This window comes from Lycorma delicatula, chromosome 1 (assembly GCF_047948215.1).
Source record: "Lycorma delicatula isolate Av1 chromosome 1, ASM4794821v1, whole genome shotgun sequence".
Classification (NCBI taxonomy): Eukaryota; Metazoa; Arthropoda; class Insecta; order Hemiptera; family Fulgoridae; genus Lycorma; species Lycorma delicatula.
In genome coordinates, this window is record NC_134455.1 from 396,834,132 (window position 1) to 396,859,991 (window position 25,860).

The following is a 25,860-nucleotide window of genomic DNA, read 5'->3' on the forward strand; positions in this document are numbered from 1 at the left end:
CCTTATATAAATTTTTATACACATGTTGGAGATGGTGAAATTGAAATTTTTTCAATTTTTTATTAATGAACTTATTTTATGTGATTCTATAATAACATTGATTTATTATAATCAATTCAGAGTCTACTGAAGATTATAAAGCCGTACTCTAAGATCTCTGGGCATTTGATGAATTTTTTCAATAGCATTATGAAATTTTAAAAACCGGTACATTTAAAAATATACAGAATATTTTTAAAATGGTAGGCTGGCTATACTTTTTCGGATTCTACTTGTAAAACTAAACAAAAAAATATCCTTAGGAAAAATGGCAATTTCTCCTTAGTTTTCCCGCTGTCCACCATTTTATTTTTATATAAAAATTTATATCTCAAGTTCAGATAGAGGAATTAGATTAATATTTAGTAAGCGTCTTCATAATAAAGTTTTAAAATTAGCAAAAAATCAGGACTTAAATATCTTCGCAAATTAAAAAATGGCGGCCATGTTTATTTTTCAATCCGTTATATCTCAATAAATATTAGTTTTATCAACATTTATATTATTTGCTAAAATATTAAGCCTTTTATTTTGAACAAAATTACATTTTATTTTTTAAAATTGGTTAACAAATAGTCCAGTTATGACAGAAAATTTATATTGTAATTTGTTGGCCCTAAAAATAGGAGCATTCTTATTTGCAGTGACTCGTACAGTGCTCTCCAGGCGTTGGAAAACCTTTATTCCGGATATCGTCGTTGGCATTTATGATAAAATCGCTGAGTTAGATAAACGAAACAGGGGGATAGGTTTTTGCTGGATCCCTAGCCACGTTTGAATTCTAGGTAACAAGAGGGCAGATTCTGTTGCGAAAGAAGCGTGTATTCATCCTCCTTTCACCACCCGAGTTACTACCTTTGATTTTATCAATCATATAAAACAATCACTGCGAGTAAGGTGGAAAAAGTTGCTGGACGGCTGCCGTCGATAATAAACTTCGACGGATTAAAGATTCGGTGTTGCCGTGAGGCTCCTCTTGCAGGAACTCTCGTCGTGAGCAAGTGGTCCTCTGCCGGTTACGGTTGGGGCATACGAGGATCACACACGAATATCTAATGTCAGGAGAAGACCCACCCCTGTGCACACGATGCGACTGCCGCATGACTGTACACCACATTCTCGTGGACTGGATATGTTATGCGGCGTTGCGTCGTCAGTTTAATATACCCAGCAGCATTTGTGATATCTTGTGCAATGATGGCGGGATTTTGGTACGGATGTTTCTCGTTTTGCATAGTACTGGGTTACTGAAAAGGATTTAATATACTCATATGTTTTTCTATAAGGAGAGTTTTTTAATAATTTTAACCTTTATTTTCGATTTGATTTTTTAGTTCTGTGTTTAATTTTACTATCCGGGGAGGGGATTTTTGCACAACCCATCGGAGTTAGGTAAGTTTTTATACTGTCTTTATTCTATTATTTTATCTTTTATATTTTATCAACTTTGTTTGTGATATTAGTTTTGGGTTTTATTTTGCTTTCTTGGCTTGTTTTAGTAAATCTTTATTATATTATTAATATTACGTTTACACCTTGTATGGTTTATTATTTTGGAGTTATTTTACCCTTTTAATAATAACTACCGGGCGATGATAACGCCCAGGCGTTTTTCGCCCACAAACAACAAAAAAAAAAAAATTGTAATTTTGTCTGTTTTTATTAGTAAATTAGTATCAAATTAAGGATATAATTTTCTCACAATAATAGAACTAATAATTAAAAAAATAAAACAACTGACTGTGATAATCCTTCCGTTAATTGTAGAACATTAGAAATACTTTTTTTTTAAAATTAATAGTTAACAATTGTTAAAAGTTATAAGAGATGTTCAAAGTGTCCACCATTAAAAATTACTGAAGTTTTTTCTGAGAGATTGTCTTAACCGTTCAAACATTCCAGGAGTATTCCTAATTTCTTGAAATCAATTTTGGATCGTATGTTGAAGATCCTCAATGTTGAGTTGAATATGTTTCAAATGGCCCACAGGTCAAGAGGATTTAAGTCAGGTGATCGGGGAGGCTAGGGAACTGGCCCTCCCTGGCCTATCCATTTTCCATGCAGGAAATCTGACACCGACTGATTAAAATGTGCTGGAGCTCTATCCTGGTGAAACCACATATTTCCTCTTAATTATAGAGATAGGTCTTCCAAAAAATATGAAAGATTTTCGATCAAATGAGCAAGATAATTTTCCCCATTTAAATGATTTGGTGGAATGACAGGACCTAAAAGATAATCATTAAAAATACCTGTCCATATGTTCAGGGAATATCTTTTGTCGATAGCTATTTTGGAAGGGACCATCAGAATTCTCCTCGCTTTAGATACACAGTTTTAAAGTTATGTGAGATTTTTTTTTTTTATATAAAAAATAAAAGGATTTAAAACTATTCTAAAAGATGAATAAAACTTACAACTAATATCACAGGTAAAAACTAATATAAAATCAAGAGTAAATAGAATTTTACTAAGTCCAAGATGGGTGTAAAGGGCCCATTCTTGGATAACTAAAAACCATAAAGGGTCTAATATAAAATTTAAAACTAGGTTAAAAACTAAAATAATAAAATTAAGTAAAACATTAAACTAACACAAATTATATAATTAAAACTAGGTTAAAAATAAAAATTAAAAAGTTGAAATAAAACATAAAACTAACATTACTAAAATCTTACAACTAATATCACAGAGAGTCTTTAAAATATAAAAAAAATAACTATATAAAATTTAACAAATTCCGATAAGAAGTGTAAAAGGCTCCTAATCGGATAAAAAAAAAAATCAAAAACTCAGAAAAAAGAAACTTTTTAAAAACTCTTCCAGCATTAAAAAATATACGCAATGATATTAAATCTTTGGATTAATCCAGCACTACGCAGAAATAAAAACAACTGGGTTAAAATGTCATTATCATTGGACAAGACACCACGGATGTTTCTAGGTAGATTAAATTTACGACGCAATGCCGCATAACATATGCAATCCACGAGTATATGGTGCACAGTCATGGGGCAGTTGCATCGTGCGCATAGGGGTGCTTGTCCTCTTATCATCAGGTAATTGTGTGTGATCCTCGTGTGTCCTATCCGCAATCGACAAAGGACTACTTCCTCACGCCCAGTTTTTCTGTATGAGGAGTCCCATGGCAACACAGAATCTTTAATCCGTCAGAGTTTATTATCAACGGTAGCCGTCCAGTCACCTTGCCACCACGCTCTCAGTGATTGTATTACACAATTAATAAAATCAGAGGTAGCAATTCGGTTGGTGAAAGGAGGCTGCCAAAGAAGCATGTAATCTGCTTCTTTGGCAGCAGAATCTGCATGTTCATTACCTGGAATCCCTACGTGGCTAGAAACCCAGCAAAAAGTTACTTCTGTGTTGCGATTATTCAACTCAGCGATTGCGTTGTAAATTTCAATGACAGTAGGATGTTTGGAATAAAAGTTTTTTAAGGCTTAGAGAGCACTATACGAGTCACTGCAAATAAGATTTTTTCTATATTTAGGGTTAATGATGCGAGATACGTGCATACATACATACGTATGTACAGACGTCACGGAAAAAAAAGAAAACTAGTGAAAATGGATTCAGTCATGGTCAAAATGGTTATTTTCGATGAAATCTGGTAACCGAAATTCTTTACGATCATATTACTTCCTTTACTTCATACAAGCAAGTAATAAATGGTAAGATAAGCATGTACGAAGTATTAAGCTTAATTTAAAGTGGAGTTACGGTTTCCAAAATTTTGAGAACATTGAAATCAAAGAAACTATTTACGCCACCCCCGTGAAGAAATTGACACTAAAATTTTACTAAAAAATTGACCCATATACACTAGTCTCTGTGTCAAATTTCATTTAAATCGGTTTATCCAGTCATAAGTTATTAATCTGCAAACACACGCCAAAATATCTACGCACATACAAAACTTACCCCTACTTTTTTTATTTTTTGAGGTTCCCGGGTCATGAAACGTCAAGAAATGCTGGAAAAAAAATACCTCATTTTTTGTCTGATTACCGTACTTTCGTTCTTGCAGTATAGCTCTAGAGCTATTATTCCAGGAAACTAAAAAAGTGAATAAAATTTTGGTACTTTACAAGAAGATTCTTTGAATATTTGAAATAATGAACTGAAAACAGATGACTCTTCACATCACACATATTACTTTATAGGTATAGATAGGTGTTCCTATCTTTGGAATGGAATGGAATGCAAAGTTGGCGGGAGTTTATTACTCCCTACTTTATCGCAGAACCTGGACAGAGTCCCTTGCTGCTGGGTGATTCTATCGGGCGTGTTTTTGAGGTTTATTTTTAGTTAGCGGGTCTAATTTTTTCAAGTTTTCTTTATTATTATTTAGTATTTTAAGACGGATTTAATTGCATTCCAATCCGTTGTTCAACCAGCGTTATCGAACCCACTTCATGGGCCGAACGCGGAAGGCTAGGCTTATAAAGCCTGTCCTCCCGACGTAATTCCCCTTCAGACCGTCCACTGAAGTCCTTTCGGTGCTAACGCTTAATAGGCTAGCAGGAATACGCCACAACGGGGCACTAGCTATAAGGAAAGAGCAATGCGTCCCCTTTTCCGGAGGAGTCGCAATTGCTGGGTTATTTTATCTTTCTTGTAAGTTTTGAAAAGGAGAGGTTGTGTAGAAGCTCTTCATCCGCTTCTGGTATGGCTGCCCTTCAGGACGCATCTCTGCTGGGCTCTGTTCCAGACTCCAGTCCGTGATGTTGAGACGAGTGGTTGGTCTTCCTTCTTCTTCTTCTCCCTCTTCTTCTTCCGAAGACCTCTTCATTCTTCTTTGGCCTGCACTTTCCTCCTATCTTTGGTGTACAATGCTCAAAACATCTGATAACAATAGCTGGATTAAACAAACACGTCCTTGCGATTTCAATAGCAAAAAAGTCTAGCTTTTAGAATCTAGGATGTTAACTCTATTAGATCCAGAGCTGTACTAGTTTTGATGGTATTCTAACATTTATATAATCAAAGCTCTGGCGGAATATGTTGCTACTGTACAGCAAGTGCTATTTATTGCAAATTTAGCAAACAAAGTGTTTACCAGTTGTTGGAAGGACTGCTACTTAGAATAAAAATCATAGTTCTATATTTTATCAACATTTTTACTTTGAAACTTTTATTATAATTCATGGATCAAAGTTCCAAAAACAAAAAAGCATATAAAACATAAAACACATCATAGATTGATATTATACTTTATAACAAATAAAATATAAAAATTAAAATAAAAAAAAGGAAAACATTTATTGTACTACAACAAAATTATTTAATGAAGAAGGGTATCCCCCTTAAAAGTAAATAAGTTTGGCATAATTTTCCAAATAATACATGCAATGTGATCAAATGTTTTACAAATTAATAACTAATATCAAATTAAGAATTTTTATAATTGCAGTGTACATTTCATTAAATAAATTTTATGATGATGTTTTACTTTTATAACTTTTTATAGATTTTATGATTTTTTTCAAATTTGAACTTTAAAATTATCATATTCAACTTCATACAATTTGCTTTCAAATGCTTCTTCAGTACTGAAATTAAAAAAAAAAATTATTTTTATAACAATATACAAACAATTAAAACCTTTTTACGTAAATACCAAATATTAAGTAGTGTTATAAGAAAGTTAATATAAACAACGAGATATCTATGTCATCAGAAATTGTCCTGTAACCAGCTTGGCATTGCATCACCCGAATTTAAAAAATTACTGAAATAACAATTTGAATATTTGAAATAATGAACTGAAAACAGATGACTCTTCGCATCACACATATTACTTTATGTGTATTGCTGGTAATTAATAAATATCTATCTTGTATTCATATAAATCGTAATCATTTTTGTGATTGCATTCGTAAATTAATTACTACTAAATCTCCAAAAAGGAATGTTACTCATTTTTTAAATAAACTCTATATTGGTAGTCAGAGCACTAAATCTCACATACTTACTCAAAAAGGAACTTACTGACCTAGAAAGGTTTCAAAAGAGGCACTACCACGTCAATCATCAAAGATAATATAGTTAGCCTATACTGTGATAGAAATTCTTTATATTGAATATATTAGAAAACCATCACAATCCCTAACCCGCTATATTACGACTACCTCAGTTTACTAAGTAAACTTTTCTTTTATGCGAGTGGGCTTACACCTCATTCCTCCTCTATTTCGATCCTAATTATGACCTTACATTACGATAAGTATGAAACAAAGAATAGCAAATATTATTACTAGAGTACTTTTGTAAATAATAATCTATTGTAACGATAGGTTTATTTCATTACTAAAGAAACTTTTATCATACAGCTATAAAATTACAACGTGCCATCTTCTTATAAAACAAAGTGCAATTTCACTAACCTTTTTTTCCCCAAATTAAACACTTGATTTTTCACCGATAAATTTTAATTTAAATTTCCTTCACAAAGTAGAATAATTTATAAAATGTCTTATGCCCACGTTGCTTAAATAAGATTGTTAAAAATTTTGATGCCTGTAAAACACAAAGAATAGTAAAATTAGAATGATTGAATGTTAAAAATAAAATAATCTAGAGTGTTAAATTAAGCATGCAAATTAATCCAGACAAGGAAGTTATTCAATAATAGTTCCAAATGAAACCATACTTGTACAATCTGTGAATATCTAATATAATTAATATGTTTATCTTTATTCTGAATCACTCAACGTACACGATTTGGCATCCATGCAACAAGTGTACTAAACATTTTTTTTTCATTTCTCCATCATGATACCATACCAATATTATGGATTGATGACGTCAGTTTTTGTGTACGGGTTTTTGTGCCTCAACTTTTTAATAACAACACAATGCTTGTGATGTTTGTCGTTTGTTATTGTTTGTCCTACATTCATAGTACTACATTTGATAATTGCAAGAATAACTAGTAAAACCGTAAGAATGTTTCATCAAGTTATCTGTAAAACTTAAATTTGTCACCTAATGAAAATTTCATTATATTCAACATATATTTCTCGACTTATGGGTGGAAAATTAAAAAAAAAAAATTAAATCGTACAGATAAACAGATTAAATTTTAAAAACCGATATAAACAGAGTACTGCGAATTAGGGGCGGTTTTGAACATTTCACCTCTCATTTTTACGTAAACTATCATTATATATAATATATCATAAATAATGAAAGAAAAAAAAAGAAAATGCAAAGTTTCACATTTCTTTATACTTTTAATAAATATTTATTTCAAATTGTGTCCATTCACGAAAAATTTTGAAGGCTGTAAAATAGAAAGAAAATGAACATAATTAGACAAAAAAGAATATACCTAAAATTTAGAAGAAGAGTTACACCGTTTATAGTTTAATCTAATATTTGTTATTTCAATACATGAAACTTGTGGAGAAATTTATCACCTAAAAAATTTGAAATAATACTTAAGGAAGAATATGGCTTTTTTTATCATTAATTATTACTATTCAGGCAGGCAATATGATTCCTTTATATTTTTCACGTATACCAAACTGAAGATTAGTATTTGGCTCCACCTTCTAGTGAAAATGATTTAATAACCACCACCTCATGTGAATGACATATTATCATTAAATTGAAATAAAAATTTTGTTCATAAGCGAAAACCACTTAAGACAGGTCACAGCAGTTAACCCTAATAATTTACAGTTTTTTTCTAGTTTGTGATAGCAGAAGACATATGATATATGCTTTAATAGCTACATCATCAAATTAAAAATAATGTAGAATAGTAATTTCTATAGAAGTAGTTATTGCAGGATTATAGTGTAAAGTCATCATATTTATTATCATTTCAGATTCAACACATTTTTCAATTCACTTATCTGGTGATAGTCCACTATTCCTATTGGATAACCGCCACTGGAATACTTTACTGATATGTTCTGCGGTATTGCCATGTAAATTTAAACAAGCATAATGAAAGAATGAGAATAACATGTTAGAGTTATATATATTATTATATGATTAAACAAAGTTACGAAAAACAAAATAAACATCTAAAGTAAATAAGCTTTTGTACTGGCATGTACAAAGTTAGAAGCATCATGTACGCCCAGACCTTCAGAGAACAATAACAGTATACTTATACTCATTGAAATTTACTTATTCTTAATTATATTAATAATTTTCCTCATAATATGATATTATTTAAATATTATTAGCTTACCGTTTTTGGAAGTAAGCTAAGTATAAACTAACTTCCGCCTTTTTACCCAGCAGTTTACCTCCTTGCATGCAAGGCAGGTACCCACTGGATAAATTAATGGACGTGGACGTGGTAGACTCGGAGGTGCTTGGGGTTGTGATGCACGGCGACGTTTCGTTCTGCAAATAATACACATGAATTAAGGAATACACATTACTAAGAAATTACAGAATCTTATTAGATGGTCATAAAATTACAATTACTTTTTTTGTAATTAAATATTTACATACCGCCACCACTGTGCTGCTACATAAACAGCAAAGACAGATGCCAATATTAGTTTGCCTTTCATTTTATCAGTTATCAGTTATATTATTTATACTATTTATAATAGCTTAAATCGTCTGAATGTGTTTTTACTGTTAGTCACAGTATTAAAATAATAAATAAGAAAAAATATTGTTGCCATGGAAAACCAAAAACTTCTTTTTTTACCATAGTTACCCGCAACACTGCACTTTATGTTTTTAAATTATATTTTATTTTTTCTTTAGTTACAAATAATTTTAAAGTACGATCAAATATTTAACTGCATGCTACCAGTAAACATCGCTGTACCTTTACTTTATATATGGAACTTTATATATTTATACATGGAATAAAGGTAGCTGACCCACTCGGCACAAAGAAGAAGAATAAATTTGAGGGAATGTGCTGGGAAGAGTAAGACGAGAATCAATCAACAGGTCTACAGGTCATCAATCAATCTAACGATCATTTTATAAGATATCCTAATTTTATATGAAATTTATAACAATGTAAATAAGTTATATTAAAGAATATAAGAAGAATAACACATGAAATTGCAGACAAAAATAAACACAACCACTTAAAAAGCAATAATTTTTAAGTAGAGAAACATTCTATTAACATGCACTACTGAACATAATGTTTTTTTCATAATCTACGCTAGGTTTAAGAAAATAAAATTCAGTTGAAAATATTCAAAATGAAAAACAAACAACATTTTTGAGATTAGTGAAAACCAAAATTCAGGCAAGAATTCATAGCGGACATATCTGTTTAATTGGGACAAACAAGTGAAAATCAGTAGCTTCAGACTTTATGCGATTCATTACAAACTAATAAAAATGCAGTATTCTCTTTATTAAAACTGTAGAATTTGCAAAAGTCAACCTAATTGATGTAACTGTTGTCCTTACACACTTTGCTTATATGTCGGCAATAATAATCTCAAATGTAAAATACAAAAAAGATAAAATACAGTACTGAATACCTATTTAAACAGTATACAAACTTGCAAACATAATCATACAGAAAATCATTATACACAATAACCACTAAGTAGAAATGAATACTTTTTAAAAATAACAGATATATTAATACATTATCAATTATTATGGAAATATCCTACAAATCATTTCAAACCAGAGACAAATGTTGTTTCAAATATAACAGGCTGGTCAACAAGATTTCCTTTTTTCCTTTAATTATAGATTAACATCTTTCGAAAGCACTTGTTCTCAGCTTAATGATGTGAAGAACAAGCGGTCTCATCAAATCACTGTCCTTCAGAAAGGAAAAGTCGATTAATTTACTTTTTGAATTAGAAACAAAGAATACAGAAATAAATATGTTTATGAAACTTATGATTTATAATTAAACTTTTTAGGCCTAGATATCTTTTTAGATGTCCATGATTTTTTAACTTTTTAAATATCCACCAAAAAATAGTATATTATCTTCCCATTACATGACCATTAGTAATTGCAGATTTTGTATAATAAATTTAAAATGACAGAATATGGGATCTTCTTCAATACTGTACTTTCCAGATAGCATCATAGTGTAATGCGACAGATTATCACTAGGACCTTCAATACAATGCCTTCCGTTGCTTTCTGTATTCTACTACTTATGATTTCTTGAAGAAGTTCTTCCGCTTATGGGTTCCGTTTCCCACTTCCTGGGCAAAACAGTGCCTTATACTCAGTACCATTCATCATCCCTTTGAGGAGAACGACGGCATATGTATTAGCAAAATCGATATATATATATATATATATGATGAGTATTTCAGTCCCTTCTTTTGTCACCTGTTTTTATAAACAAGCAATTATTAATTTGTACAACCGTCGCCTCTTCTGTACCTTATGGAAGTCAGTGTCAGAATTTTCCCTTCACCAATTGTTGGATTTTAAAAGCATTTTGTCAATTGTTCTTTCAGAGAAGAATTGGGCACATGAGTGCAGAACACAAGACATTTGCTATAAGCCCAGCGCCTAATGGTGGCGATGTACTTTCACTGGAACCTCCAAAGCATCAAACTTTACTACTACTGAAATTCAACATGAGGAGGAACAATGTGATGTTTCTATATTTGGTATATAATCCTTTATAATCTTTGTAATAATCACCTTGACCTGTAACTACTTCAAAAGGGCCACTACAATGTCAATCACCAAAACTTTCAAGATAATATAGTAGCCTATAGTATGACAGAGAAATTCCTTATATGTTATAAGCCCAGTGCCTAATGGTGAACAAGTACTTTTATTGCAACCTCCAAACCCTCAAAATTTACTAGATGAATCTGAAAGTGGGATAGCCACTGAGATTCAACATGTGGAGCAAGGTGTTCCTATCTTTGGAATGGAATGGAATGCAAAGTTGGCGGGAGTTTATTACTCCCTACTTTATCGCAGAACCTGGACAGAGTCCCTTGCTGCTGGGTGATTCTATCGGGCGTGTTTTTGAGGTTTATTTTTAGTTAGCAGGTCTAATTTTTTCAAGTTTTCTTTATTATTATTTAGTATTTTAAGACGTATTTAATTGCATTCCAATCCGTTGTTCAACCAGCGTTATCGAACCCATTTCATGGGCCGAACGCAGAAAACTAGGCTTATAAAGCCTGTCCTCCCGACGTAATTCCCCTTCAGACCGTCCACTGAAGTCCTTTCGGTGGTAACGCTTAATAGGCTAGCAGGAATAAGCCACAACGTGGCACTAGCTATAAGGAAAGAGCAATGTGTCCCCTTTTCCGGAGGAGTCGCAATTGCTGGGTTATTTTATCTTTCTTGTAAGTTTTGAAAAGGAGAGGTTGTGTAGAAGCTCTTCATCCGCTTCTGGTATGGCTGCCCTTCAGGACGCATCTCTGCTGGGCTCTGTTCCGGACTCCAGTCCGTGATGTTGAGACGAGTGGTTGGTCTTCCTTCTTCTTCTCCCTCTTCTTCTTCCGAAGACCTCTTCGTTCTTCTTTGGCCTGCACTTTCCTCCTATCTTTGGTGTACAATGCTCAAAACATCTGATAACAATAGTTGGATTAAACAAACACGTCCTTGCGATTTCAACAGCAAAAAGTCTAGCTTTTAGAATCTAGGATGTTAACTCTATTAGATCCAGAGCTAGATCCTGTACTATTAGCTATTAGATCCTGTACTAGTTTTGATGGTATTCTAACATTTAGATAATCAAAGCTGTGGCGGAATATGTTGCTACTGTACAGCAAGTGCTATTTATTGTAAATTTAGCAAACAAAGTGTTTACCAGTTCTTGGAAGGACTGCTACTTAGAATAAAAATCATAGTTCTATATTTTATCAACATTTTTACTTTGAAACTTTTATTATAATTCATGGATCAAAGTTCCAAAAACAAAAAAGCATATAAAACATAAAACACATCATAGATTGATATTATACTTTATAACAAATAAAATATAAAAATTAAAATAAAAAAAAGGAAAACATTTATTGTACTACAACAAAATTATTTAATGAAGAAGGGTATCCCCCTTAAAAGTAAATAAGTTTGGCATAATTTTCCAAATAATACGTGCAATGTGATCAAATGTTTTACAAATTAATAACTAATATCAAATTAAGAATTTTTATAATTGTAGTGTACATTTCATTAAATAAATTTTATGATGATGTTTTACTTTTATAACTTTTTATAGATTTTATGATTTTTTTCAAATTTGAACTTTAAAATTATCATATTCAACTTCATACAATTTGCTTTCAAATGCTTCTTCAGTACTGAAATTAAAAAAAAAAATTATTTTTATAACAATATACAAACAATTAAAACCTTTTTACGTAAATACCAAATATTAAGTAGTGTTATAAGAAAGTTAATATAAACAACGAGATATCTATGTCATCAGAAATTGTCCTGTAACCAGCTTGGCATTGCATCACCCGAATTTAAAAAATTACTGAAATAACAATTTGAATATTTGAAATAATGAACTGAAAACAGATGACTCTTCGCATCACACATATTACTTTATGTGTATTGCTGGTAATTAATAAATATCTATCTTGTATTCATATAAATCGTAATAATTTTTGTGATTGCATTCGTAAATTAATTACTACTAAATCTCCAAAAAGGAATGTTACTCATTTTTTAAATAAACTCTATATTGGTAGTCAGAGCACTAAATCTCACATACTTACTCAAAAAGGAACTTACTGACCTAGAAAGGTTTCAAAAGAGGCACTACCACGTCAATCATCAAAGATAATATAGTTAGCCTCTACTGTGATAGAAATTCTTTATATTGAACCATCACAATCCCTAACCCGCTATATTACGACTACCTCAGTTTACTAAGTAAACTTTTCTTTTATGCGAGTGGGCTTACACCTCATTCCTCCTCTATTTCGATCCTAATTATGACCTTACATTACGATAAGTATGAAACAAAGAATAGCAATTATTATTACTAGAGTACTTTTGTAAATAATAATCTATTGTAACGATAGGTTTATTTCATTACTAAAGAAACTTTTATCATACAGCTATAAAATTACAACGTGCCATCTTCTTATAAAACAAAGTGCAATTTCACTAACCTTTTTTTCCCCAAATTAAACACTTGATTTTTCACCGATAAATTTTAATTTAAATTTCGTTCACAAAGTAGAATAATTTATAAAATGTCTTATGCCCACCTTGCTTAAATAATATTGTTAAAAATTTTGATGCCTGTAAAACACAAAGAATAGTAAAATTAGAATGATTGAATGTTAAAAATAAAATAATCTAGAGTGTTAAATTAAGCATGCAAATTAATCCAGACAAGGAAGTTATTCAATAATAGTTCCAAATGAAACCATACTTGTACAATCTGTGAATATCTAATATAATTAATATGTTTATCTTTATTCTGAATCACTCAACGTACACGATTTGGCATCCATGCAACAAGTGTACTAAACATTTTTTTTTCATTTCTCCATCATGATACCATATCAATATTATGGATTGATGACGTCAGTTTTTGTGTACGGGTTTTTGTGCCTCAACTTTTTAATAACAACACAATGCTTGTGATGTTTGTCGTTTGTTATTGTTTGTCCTACATTCATAGTACTACATTTGATAATTGCAAGAATAACTAGTAAAACCGTAAGAATGTTTCATCAAGTTATCTGTAAAACTTAAATTTGTCACCTAATGAAAATTTCATTATATTCAACATATATTTCTCGACTTATGGGTGGAAAATTAAAAAAAAAAAATTAAATCGTACAGATAAACAGATTAAATTTTAAAAACCGATATAAACAGAGTACTGCGAATTAGGGGCGGTTTTGAACATTTCACCTCTCATTTTTACGTAAACTATCATTATATATAATATATCATAAATAATGAAAGAAAAAAAAGAAAATGCAAAGTTTCACATACCTTTATACTTTTAATAAATATTTATTTCAAATTGTGTCCATTCACGAAAAATTTTGAAGGCTGTAAAATAGAAAGAAAATGAACATAATTAGACAAAAAAGAATATACCTAAAATTTAGAAGAAGAGTTACACCGTTTATAGTTTAATCTAATATTTGTTATTTCAATACATGAAACTTGTGGAGAAATTTATCACCTAAAAAATTTGAAATAATACTTAAGGAAGAATATGGCTTTTTTTATCATTAATTATTACTATTCAGGCAGGCAATATGATTCCTTCATATTTTTCACGTATACAAAACTGAAGATTAGTATTTGGCTCCACCTTCTAGTGAAAATGATTCAATAACCACCTCCTCATGTGAATGACATATTATCATTAAATTGAATTAAAAATTTTGTTCATAAGCGAAAACCACTTAAGACAGGTCACAGCACTTAACCCTAATAATTTACAGTTTTTTTCTAGTTTGTGATTGCAGAAGACATATGATATATGCTTTAATAGCTACATCATCAAATTAAAAATAATGTAGAATAGTAATTTCTATAGAAGTAGTTATTGCAGGATTATAGTGTAAAGTCATCATATTTATTATCATTTCAGATTCAACACATTTTTCAATTCACTTATCTGGTGATAGTCCACTATTCCTATTGGATAACCGCCACTGGAATACTTTACTGATATGTTCTGTGGTATTGCCATGTAAATTTAAACAAGCAAAATGAAAGAATGAGAATAACATGTTAGAGTTATATATATGATTATATGATTAAACAAAGTTACGAAAAACAAAATAAACATCTAAAGTAAATAAGCTTTTGTACTGGCATGTACAAGGTTAGAAGCATCATGTACGCCCAGTCCTTCAGAGAACAATAAAATTATACTTATACTCATTGAAATTTACTTATTCTTAATTATATTAATAATTTTCCTCATAATATGATATTATTTAAATATTATTAGCTTACCGTTTTTGGAAGTAAGCTAAGTATAAACTAACTTCCGCCTTTTTACCCAGCAGTTTACCTCCTTGCATGCAAGGCAGGTACCCACTGGATAAATTAATGGACGTGGACGTGGTAGACTCGGAGGTGCTTGGGGTTGTGATGCACGGCGACGTTTCGTTCTGCAAATAATACACATGAATTAAGGAATACACATTACTAAGAAATTACAGAATCTTATTAGATGGTCATAAAATTACAATTACTTTTTTTGTAATTAAATATTTACATACCGCCACCACTGTGCTGCTACATAAACAGCAAAGACAGATGCCAATATTAGTTTGCCTTTCATTTTATCAGTTATCAGTTATATTATTTATACTATTTATAATAGCTTAAATCGTCTGAATGTGTTTTTACTGTTAGTCACAGTATTAAAATAATAAATAAGAAAAAATATTGTTGCCATGGAAAACCAAAAACTTCTTTTTTTACCATAGTTACCCGCAACACTGCACTTTATGTTTTTAAATTATATTTTATTTTTTCTTTAGTTACAAATAATTTTAAAGTACGATCAAATATTTAACTGCATGCTACCAGTAAACATCGCTGTACCTTTACTTTATATATGGAACTTTATATATTTATACATGGAATAAAGGTAGCTGACCCACTCGGCACAAAGAAGAAGAATAAATTTGAGGGAATGTGCTGGGAAGAGTAAGACGAGAATCAATCAACAGGTCTACAGGTCATCAATCAATCTAACGATCATTTTATAAGATATCCTAATTTTATATGAAATTTATAACAATGTAAATAAGTTATATTAAAGAATATAAGAAGAATAACACATGAAATTGCAGACAAAAATAAACACAACCACTTAAAAAGCAATAATTTTTAAGTAGAGAAACATTCTATTAACATGCACTACCGAACATAATGTTTTTTTCATAATCTACGCTAGGTTTAAGAAAATAAAATTCAGTTGAAAATATTCAAAATGAAAAACAAACAACATTTTTGAGATTAGTGAAAACCAAAATTCAGGCAAGAATTCATAGCGGACATATCTGTTTAATTGGGACAAACAAGTGAAAATCAGTAGCTTCAGACTTTATGCGATTCATTACAAACTAATAAAAATGCAGTATTCTCTTTATTAAAACTGTAGAATTTGCAAAAGTCAACCTAATTGATGTAACTGTTGTCCTTACACACTTTGCTTATATGTCGGCAATAATAATCTCAAATGTAAAATACAAAAAAGATAAAATACAGTACTGAATACCTATTTAAACAGTATACAAACTTGCAAACATAATCATACAGAAAATCATTATACACAATAACCACTAAGTAGAAATGAATACTTTTTAAAAATAACAGATATATTAATACATTATCAATTATTATGGAAATATCCTACAAATCATTTCAAACCAGAGACAAATGTTGTTTCAAATATAACAGGCTGGTCAACAAGATTTCCTTTTTTCCTTTAATTATAGATTAACATCTTTCGAAAGCACTTGTTCTCAGCTTAATGATGTGAAGAACAAGCGGTCTCATCAAATCACTGTCCTTCAGAAAGGAAAAGTCGATTAATTTACTTTTTGAATTAGAAACAAAGAATACAGAAATAAATATGTTTATGAAACTTATGATTTATAATTAAACTTTTTAGGCCTAGATATCTTTTTAGATGTCCATGATTTTTTAACTTTTTAAATGTCCACCAAAAAATAGTATATTATCTTCCCATTACATGACCATTAGTAATTGCAGATTTTGTATAATAAATTTAAAATGACAGAATATGGGATCTTCTTCAATACTGTACTTTCCAGATAGCGTCATAGTGTAATGCGAGAGATTATCACTAGGACCTTCAATACAATGCCTTCCGTTGCTTTCTGTATTCTACTACTTATGATTTCTTGAAGAAGTTCTTCCGCTTATGGGTTCAGTTTCCCACTTCCTGGGCAAAACAGTGCCTTATACTCAGTACCATTCATCATCCCTTTGAGGAGAACGACGGCATATGTATTAGCAAAATCGATATATATATATATATGATGAGTATTTCAGTCCCTTCTTTTGTCACCTGTTTTTATAAACAAGCAATTATTAATTTGTACAACCGTCGCCTCTTCTGTACCTTATGGAAGTCAGTGTCAGAATTTTCCCTTCACCAATTGTTGGATTTTAAAAGCATTTTGTCAATTGTTCTTTCAGAGAAGAATTGGGCACATGAGTGCAGAACACAAGACATTTGCTATAAGCCCAGCGCCTAATGGTGGCGATGTACTTTCACTGGAACCTCCAAAGCATCAAACTTTACTACTACTGAAATTCAACATGAGGAGGAACAATGTGATGTTTCTATATTTGGTATATAATCCTTTATAATCTTTGTAATAATCACCTTGACCTGTAACTACTTCAAAAGGGCCACTACAATGTCAATCACCAAAACTTTCAAGATAATATAGTAGCCTATAGTATGACAGAGAAATTCCTTATATGTTATAAGCCCAGTGCCTAATGGTGAACAAGTACTTTTATTGCAACCTCCAAACCCTCAAAATTTACTAGATGAATCTGAAAGTGGGATAGCCACTGAGATTCAACATGTGGAGCAAGGTGTTCCTATCTTTGGAATGGAATGGAATGCAAAGTTGGCGGGAGTTTATTACTCCCTACTTTATCGCAGAACCTGGACAGAGTCCCTTGCTGCTGGGTGATTCTATCGGGCGTGTTTTTGAGGTTTATTTTTAGTTAGCAGGTCTAATTTTTTCAAGTTTTCTTTATTATTATTTAGTATTTTAAGACGTATTTAATTGCATTCCAATCCGTTGTTCAACCAGCGTTATCGAACCCATTTCATGGGCCGAACGCAGAAAACTAGGCTTATAAAGCCTGTCCTCCCGACGTAATTCCCCTTCAGACCGTCCACTGAAGTCCTTTCGGTGGTAACGCTTAATAGGCTAGCAGGAATAAGCCACAACGTGGCACTAGCTATAAGGAAAGAGCAATGTGTCCCCTTTTCCGGAGGAGTCGCAATTGCTGGGTTATTTTATCTTTCTTGTAAGTTTTGAAAAGGAGAGGTTGTGTAGAAGCTCTTCATCCGCTTCTGGTATGGCTGCCCTTCAGGACGCATCTCTGCTGGGCTCTGTTCCGGACTCCAGTCCGTGATGTTGAGACGAGTGGTTGGTCTTCCTTCTTCTTCTCCCTCTTCTTCTTCCGAAGACCTCTTCGTTCTTCTTTGGCCTGCACTTTCCTCCTATCTTTGGTGTACAATGCTCAAAACATCTGATAACAATAGTTGGATTAAACAAACACGTCCTTGCGATTTCAACAGCAAAAAGTCTAGCTTTTAGAATCTAGGATGTTAACTCTATTAGATCCAGAGCTGTACTAGTTTTGATGGTATTCTAACATTTAGATAATCAAAGCTGTGGCGGAATATGTTGCTACTGTACAGCAAGTGCTATTTATTGTAAATTTAGCAAACAAAGTGTTTACCAGTTCTTGGAACGACTGCTACTTAGAATAAAAATCATAGTTCTATATTTTATCAACATTTTTACTTTGAAACTTTTATTATAATTCATGGATCAAAGTTCCAAAAACAAAAAAGCATATAAAACGTAAAACACATCATAGATTGATATTATACTTTATAACAAATAAAATATAAAAATTAAAATAAAAAAAAGGAAAACATTTATTGTACTACAACAAAATTATTTAACGAAGAAGGGTATCCCCCTTAAAGGTAAATAAGTTTGGCTTAATTTTCCAAATAATACATGCAATGTGATCAAATGTTTTACAAATTAATAACTAATATCAAATTAAGAATTTTTATAATTGTAGTGTACATTTCATTAAATAAATTTTATGATGATGTTTTACTTTTATAACTTTTTATAGATTTTATGATTTTTTTCAAATTTGAACTTTAAAATTATCATATTCAACTTCATACAATTTGCTTTCAAATGCTTCTTCAGTACTGAAATTAAAAAAAAAAATTATTTTTATAACAATATACAAACAATTAAAACCTTTTTACGTAAATACCAAATATTAAGTAGTGTTATAAGAAAGTTAATATAAACAACGAGATATCTATGTCATCAGAAATTGTCCTGTAACCAGCTTGGCATTGCATCACCCGAATTTAAAAAATTACTGAAATAACAATTTGAATATTTGAAATAATGAACTGAAAACAGATGACTCTTCGCATCACACATATTACTTTATGTGTATTGCTGGTAATTAATAAATATCTATCTTGTATTCATATAAATCGTAATAATTTTTGTGATTGCATTCGTAAATTAATTACTACTAAATCTCCAAAAAGGAATGTTACTCATTTTTTAAATAAACTCTATATTGGTAGTCAGAGCACTAAATCTCACATACTTACTCAAAAAGGAACTTACTGACCTAGAAAGGTTTCAAAAGAGGCACTACCACGTCAATCATCAAAGATAATATAGTTAGCCTCTACTGTGATAGAAATTCTTTATATTGAACCATCACAATCCCTAACCCGCTATATTACGACTACCTCAGTTTACTAAGTAAACTTTTCTTTTATGTGAGTGGGCTTACACCTCATTCCTCCTCTATTTCGATCCTAATTATGACCTTACATTACGATAAGTATGAAACAAAGAATAGCAATTATTATTACTAGAGTACTTTTGTAAATAATAATCTATTGTAACGATAGGTTTATTTCATTACTAAAGAAACTTTTATCATACAGCTATAAAATTACAACGTGCCATCTTCTTATAAAACAAAGTGCAATTTCACTAACCTTTTTTTCCCCAAATTAAACACTTGATTTTTCACCGATAAATTTTAATTTAAATTTCCTTCACAAAGTAGAATAATTTATAAAATGTCTTATGCCCACGTTGCTTAAATAATATTGTTAAAAATTTTGATGCCTGTAAAACACAAAGAATAGTAAAATTAGAATGATTGAATGTTAAAAATAAAATAATCTAGAGTGTTAAATTAAGCATGCAAATTAATCCAGACAAGGAAGTTATTCAATAATAGTTCCAAATGAAACCATACTTGTACAATCTGTGAATATCTAATATAATTAATATGTTTATCTTTATTCTGAATCACTCAACGTACACGATTTGGCATCCATGCAACAAGTGTACTAAACATTTTTTTTTCATTTCTCCATCATGATACCATACCAATATTATGGATTGATGACGTCAGTTTTTGTGTACGGGTTTTGTGCCTCAACTTTTTAATAACAACACAATGCTTGTGATGCTTGTCGTTTGTTATTGTTTGTCCTACATTCATAGTACTACATTTGATAATTGCAAGAATAACTAGTAAAACCGTAAGAATGTTTCATCAAGTTATCTGTAAAACTTAAATTTGTCACCTACTGAAAATTTCATTATATTCAACATATATTTCTCGACTTATAGGTGGAAAATTAAAAAAAAAAAATTAAATCGTACAGATAAACAGATTAAATTTTAAAAACCGATATAAACAGAGTACTGCGAATTAGGGGCGGTTTTGAACATTTCACCTCTCATTTTTACGTAAACTGTCATTATATATAATATATCATAAATAATGAAAGAAAAAAAAGAAAATGCAAAGTTTCACATACCTTTATACTTTTAATAAATATTTATTTCAAATTGTGTCCATTCACGAAAAATTTTGAAGGCTGTAAAATAAAAAGAAAATGAACATAATTAGACAAAAAAGAATATACCTAAAATTTAGAAGAAGAGTTACACCGTTTATAGTTTAATCTAATATTTGTTATTTCAATACATGAAACTTGTGGAGAAATTTATCACCTAAAAAATTTGAAATAATACTTAAGGAAGAATATGGCTTTTTTATCATTAATTATTACTATTCAGGCAGGCAATATGATTCCTTTATATTTTTCACGTATACCAAACTGAAGATTAGTATTTGGCTCCACCTTCTAGTGAAAATGATTTAATAACCACCTCCTCATGTGAATGACATATTATCATTAAATTGAATTAAAAATTTTGTTCATAAGCGAAAACCACTTAAGACAGGTCACAGCACTTAACCCTAATAATTTACAGTTTTTTTCTAGTTTGTGATAGCAGAAGACATATGATATATGCTTTAATAGCTACATCATCAAATTAAAAATAATGTAGAATAGTAATTTCTATAGAAGTAGTTATTGCAGGATTATAGTGTAAAGTCATCATATTTATTATCATTTCAGATTCAACACATTTTTCAATTCACTTATCTGGTGATAGTCCACTATTCCTATTGGATAACCGCCACTGGAATACTTTACTGATATGTTCTGCGGTATTGCCATGTAAATTTAAACAAGCATAATGAAAGCATGAGAATAACACGTTAGAGTTATATATATGATTATATGATTAAACAAAGTTACGAAAAACAAAATAAACATCTAAAGTAAATAAGCTTTTGTACTGGCATGTACAAGGTTAGAAGCATCATGTACGCCCAGACCTTCAGAGAACAATAAAATTATACTTATACTCATTGAAATTTACTTATTCTTAATTATATTAATAATTTTCCTCATAATATGATATTATTTAAATATTATTAGCTTACCGTTTTTGGAAGTAAGCTAAGTATAAACTAACTTCCGCCTTTTTACCCAGCAGTTTACCTCCTTGCATGCAAGGCAGGTACCCACTGGATAAATTAATGGACGTGGACGTGGTAGACTCGGAGGTGCTTGGGGTTGTGATGCATGGCGACGTTTCGTTCTGCAAATAATACACATGAATTAAGGAATACACATTACAAAGAAATTACAAAATCTTATTAGATGGTCATAAAATTACAATTACTTTTTTTGTAATTAAATATTTACATACCGCCACCACTGTGCTGCTACATAAACAGCAAAGACAGATGCCAATATTAGTTTGCCTTTCATTTTATCAGTTATCAGTTATATTATTTATACTATTTATAATAGCTTAAATCGTCTGAATGTGTTTTTACTGTTAGTCACAGTATTAAAATAATAAATAAGAAAAAATATTGTTGCCATGGAAAACCAAAAACTTCTTTTTTTACCATAGTTACCCGCAACACTGCACTTTATGTTTTTAAATTATATTTTATTTTTTCTTTAGTTACAAATAATTTTAATGTACGATCAAATATTTAACTGCATGCTACCAGTAAACATCGCTGTACCGTTACTTTATATATGGAACTTTATATATTTATACATGGAATAAAGGTAGCTGACCCACTCGGCACAAAGAAGAAGAATAAATTTGAGGGAATGTGCTGGGAAGAGTAAGACGAGAATCAATCAACAGGCCTACAGGTCATCAATCAATCTAACGATCATTTTATAAGATATCCTAATTTTATATGAAATTTATAAAAATGTAAATAAGTTATATTAAGGAATATAAGAAGAATAACACATGAAATTGCAGACAAAAATAAACACAACTACTTAAAAAGCAATAATTTTTAAGTACAGAAACATTCTATTAACATGCACTACCGAACATAATGTTTTTTTCATAATCTACGCTAGGTTTAAGAAAATAAAATTCAGTCGAAAATATTCAAAATGAAAAACAAACAACATTTTTGAGATTAGTGAAAACCAAAATTCAGGCAAGAATTCATAGCGGACATATCTGTATAATTGGGACAAACAAGTGAAAATCAGTAGCTTCAGACTTTATGCGATTCATTACAAACTAATAAAAATGCAGTATTCTCTTTATTAAAACTGTAGAATTTGCAAAAGTCAACCTAATTGATGTAACTGTTGTCCTTACACACTTTGCTTATATGTCGGCAATAATAATCTCAAATGTAAAATACAAAAAAGATAAAATACAGTACTGAATACCTATTTAAACAGTATACAAACTTGCAAACATAATCATACAGAAAATCATTATACACAATAACCAATAAGTAGAAATGAATACTTTTTAAAAATAACAGATATATTAATACATTATCAATTATTATGGAAATATCCTACAAATCATTTCGAACCAGAGACAAACGTTGTTTCAAATATAACAGGCTGGTCAACAAGATTTCCTTTTTTCCTTTAATTATAGATTAACATCTTTCGAAAGCACTTGTTCTCAGCTTAATGATGTGAAGAACAAGCGGTCTCATCAAATCACTGTCCTTCAGAAAGGAAAAGTCGATTAATTTACTTTTTGAATTAGAAACAAAGAATACAGAAATAAATATGTTTATGAAACTTATGATTTATAATTAAACTTTTTAGGCCTAGATATCTTTTTAGATGTCCATGATTTTTTAACTTTTTAAATGTCCACCAAAAAATAGTATATTATCTTCCCATTACATGACCATTAGTAATTGCAGATTTTGTATAATAAATTTAAAATGACAGAATATGGGATCTTCTTCAATACTGTACTTTCCAGATAGCATCATAGTGTAATGCGAGAGATTATCACTAGGACCTTCAATACAATGCCTTCCGTTGCTTTCTGTATTCTACTACTTATGATTTCTTGAAGAAGTTCTTCCGCTTATGGGTTCAGTTTCCCACTTCCTGGGCAAAACAGTGCCTTATACTCAGTAGCATTCATCATCCCTTTGAGGAGAACGACGGCATATGTAATAGCAAAATCGATATATATATATATATATATGATGAGTATTTCAGTCCCTTCTTTTGTCACCTGTTTTTATAAACAAGCAATTATTAATTTGTACAACCGTCGCCTCTTCTGTACCTTATGGAAGTCAGTGTCAGAATTTTCCCTTCACCAATTGTTGGATTTTAAAAGCATTTTGTCAATTGTTCTTTCAGAGAAGAATTGGGCACATGAGTGCAGAACACAAGACATTTGCTATAAGCCCAGCGCCTAATGGTGGCGATGTACTTTCACTGGAACCTCCAAAGCATCAAACTTTACTACTACTGAAATTCAACATGAGGAGGAACAATGTGATGTTTCTATATTTGGTATATAATCCTTTATAATCTTTGTAATAATCACCTTGACCTTGACCTTGAACTACTTCAAAAGGGCCACTACAATGTCAATCACCAAAACTTTCAAGATAATATAGTAGCCTATAGTATGACAGAGAAATTCCTTATATGTTATAAGCCCAGTGCCTAATGGTGAACAAGTACTTTTATTGCAACCTCCAAACCCTCAAAATTTACTAGATGAATCTGAAAGTGGGATAGCCACTGAGATTCAACATGTGGAGCAAGGTGTTCCTATCTTTGGAATGGAATGGAATGCAAAGTTGGCGGGAGTTTATTACTCCCTACTTTATCGCAGAACCTGGACAGAGTCCCTTGCTGCTGGGTGATTCTATCGGGCGTGTTTTTGAGGTTTATTTTTAGTTAGCAGGTCTAATTTTTTCAAGTTTTCTTTATTATTATTTAGTATTTTAAGACGTATTTAATTGCATTCCAATCCGTTGTTCAACCAGCGTTATCGAACCCATTTCATGGGCCGAACGCAGAAAACTAGGCTTATAAAGCCTGTCCTCCCGACGTAATTCCCCTTCAGACCGTCCACTGAAGTCCTTTCGGTGGTAACGCTTAATAGGCTAGCAGGAATAAGCCACAACGTGGCACTAGCTATAAGGAAAGAGCAATGTGTCCCCTTTTCCGGAGGAGTCGCAATTGCTGGGTTATTTTATCTTTCTTGTAAGTTTTGAAAAGGAGAGGTTGTGTAGAAGCTCTTCATCCGCTTCTGGTATGGCTGCCCTTCAGGACGCATCTCTGCTGGGCTCTGTTCCGGACTCCAGTCCGTGATGTTGAGACGAGTGGTTGGTCTTCCTTCTTCTTCTCCCTCTTCTTCTTCCGAAGACCTCTTCGTTCTTCTTTGGCCTGCACTTTCCTCCTATCTTTGGTGTACAATGCTCAAAACATCTGATAACAATAGCTGGATTAAACAAACACGTCCTTGCGATTTCAACAGCAAAAAGTCTAGCTTTTAGAATCTAGGATGTTAACTCTATTAGATCCAGAGCTGTACTAGTTTTGATGGTATTCTAACATTTAGATAATCAAAGCTGTGGCGGAATATGTTGCTACTGTACAGCAAGTGCTATTTATTGTAAATTTAGCAAACAAAGTGTTTACCAGTTCTTGGAAGGACTGCTACTTAGAATAAAAATCATAGTTCTATATTTTATCAACATTTTTACTTTGAAACTTTTATTATAATTCATGGATCAAAGTTCCAAAAACAAAAAAGCATATAAAACATAAAACACATCATAGATTGATATTATACTTTATAACAAATAAAATATAAAAATTAAAATAAAAAAAAGGAAAACATTTATTGTACTACAACAAAATTATTTAATGAAGAAGGGTATCCCCCTTAAAAGTAAATAAGTTTGGCATAATTTTCCAAATTATACATGCAATGTGATCAAATGTTTTACAAATTAATAACTAATATCAAATTAAGAATTTTTATAATTGTAGTGTACATTTCATTAAATAAATTTTATGATGATGTTTTACTTTTATAACTTTTTATAGATTTTATGATTTTTTTCAAATTTGAACTTTAAAATTATCATATTCAACTTCATACAATTTGCTTTCAAATGCTTCTTCAGTACTGAAATTAAAAAAAAAAAATATTTTTATAACAATATACAAACAATTAAAACCTTTTTACGTAAATACCAAATATTAAGTAGTGTTATAAGAAAGTTAATATAAACAACGAGATATCTATGTCATCAGAAATTGTCCTGTAACCAGCTTGGCATTGCATCACCCGAATTTAAAAAATTACTGAAATAACAATTTGAATATTTGAAATAATGAACTGAAAACAGATGACTCTTCGCATCACACATATTACTTTA

General features: G+C 30.9%; 1 protein-coding gene across 6 annotated transcripts in view; it reads right to left on the minus strand.

The window, feature by feature from the left end:
* Positions 1–4,112, minus strand: part of LOC142317386 (peroxidasin homolog) — a 59,645-nt gene extending 55,533 nt beyond the window's left edge. For all 6 annotated transcript variants that reach the window (XM_075353906.1, XM_075353910.1, XM_075353904.1 and 3 more), the window contains exon 1: positions 3,982–4,112. The gene's annotated coding sequence lies outside the window, so the exon portion shown is untranslated. The remainder of the gene's footprint in view (positions 1–3,981) is intronic.
* Positions 4,113–25,860: the final 21,748 nt, after the last annotated feature.